This window comes from Dipodomys spectabilis, unplaced genomic scaffold, assembly GCF_019054845.1.
Source record: "Dipodomys spectabilis isolate Male_0828 unplaced genomic scaffold, ASM1905484v1 ptg000408l, whole genome shotgun sequence".
NCBI classification, from domain to species: domain Eukaryota; kingdom Metazoa; phylum Chordata; class Mammalia; order Rodentia; family Heteromyidae; genus Dipodomys; species Dipodomys spectabilis.
This window is the reverse complement of record NW_024871085.1, coordinates 51,824-53,358: the sequence shown is the minus strand read 5'-3', so window position 1 is coordinate 53,358 and position 1,535 is coordinate 51,824. Positions and strand designations below refer to the sequence as shown.

General features: G+C 31.6%; 1 pseudogene; it reads right to left on the bottom strand.

Moving 5' to 3' along the window:
• Positions 1 to 372: 372 nt before the first annotated feature.
• LOC122096977 lies at positions 373 to 472 on the bottom strand (annotated as a pseudogene).
• Positions 473 to 1,535: the final 1,063 nt, after the last annotated feature.

Here is a 1,535-nt window from a genome sequence, read left to right as displayed (position 1 = left end):
TATTTTAAAATAGTCTGTATTCTGTTTGTATAATGTCCAAAATCTATTTCATTCTCTCCAAATATAATACTTTGAATTCTACGTTGATTTATAATATATAGGTTCATTAATAAATGTGTTCTTTCAGATTGCATTCCATATAGAAACAGTTTAAGATTCCGTTTTTCCTAGGTCCTTATAGTATTTTATTTCTTTGGGATAAAATGACAATGTTATCTAATTTCAAATGTTTTGTAAAGGTTATGCTATGTAAAGGCCTTTCTAAGATGAAGAGTTAATACACTGAAGACAAACTTTTAATTCTATGAACTAAATGTATTCTTTCACTTGTATCTTTGTAATCAACTTTTTAATAACTGTTTTTCATTTCTTGAATCTGAAGAATACTTCACAAATTTCCATATCATCCTTGTGGAAGTGCCATGTAATTCTCTGTATTGTTGCAATTTGGGTAGATGTGCTGCTGAAGCATGTAGTATCTTGTAAATTTAAGTAGTTAATGATGCAATCTTAATATAGGCATATATCTTTCGTTGCCTATTTGTAAAAAGGAAACCTTATTGTTCCTAGCAATGCTATTGATCTTATTTCCCTAAAATTCTGTGTAGAGTGGGGAAAAAATGTATATTGTTTAATCGATTGCTCACATTTCAACCTTTTTTGTCAATGACTATTTTAAGTCTTTTTCATTTTAAACCTGATCATACATTGAAGCCTTTATAGCTAGGTCCAAAGGTGATGGCTTTTTCAAGTACTTATTTGTCCAACTGAGTTAGATTTGTGGAGCTAAGGGATTCAAAGTAAGCTTTGCTCAAGAGCTACTTCTAAACTTGTGCAGCTTAAAATGTCCCAAATGAGGTCTTACTGGCACAAATGTCTCCCTGACCCTTTCTCATTCTTCCATGTAGGAACAGACCAACCAGAGTATCTTACCCTGACAGCAAAGATTGTCTTACTGCAACAAAATTAATCTTAGTTACAAGGGATCATAGAGAGATGAACAGTTCAGACAGCACTGTTCAGACTAGAAGGTATTTTATCAAAATATAATTGTTTATTATACCTATCATTTCAAAAGTAGCTAAAGCCAAGAAGGTGAAAAATCATTCATATGCATGATTACCTAAAGTCCTGGTCTGTCTACCTTCCAACCAGGCAGGAACTTACACTACAGCATTTACATCACCAAATATTTCCATAGCTGCAGGAGAAGTCCATATATTTCTCCTCGATTTTAGGCCTTAAATTGGTAATGTTTTTATCACATTGTTTCCTCTTGCCTCCAGTCTGTAAATCTACAAATGGTAAATCTTTAGGCCTAACCCTACCAAACACTGAGGTAGAGATAATGGAATAAAACTTTAAAACAGAGTTGCCTTTGATATCCTAACAACAACAGAACAATGCAAAACATGTGCCTTTTTATTATATTACATATAGTTATATAATTTATACTTATATGTGCTGATTTTATATTTTACACAGTGAAACTTACTAGAATCAGTTGATAATTTGAGAAATAAATTTATATTTAT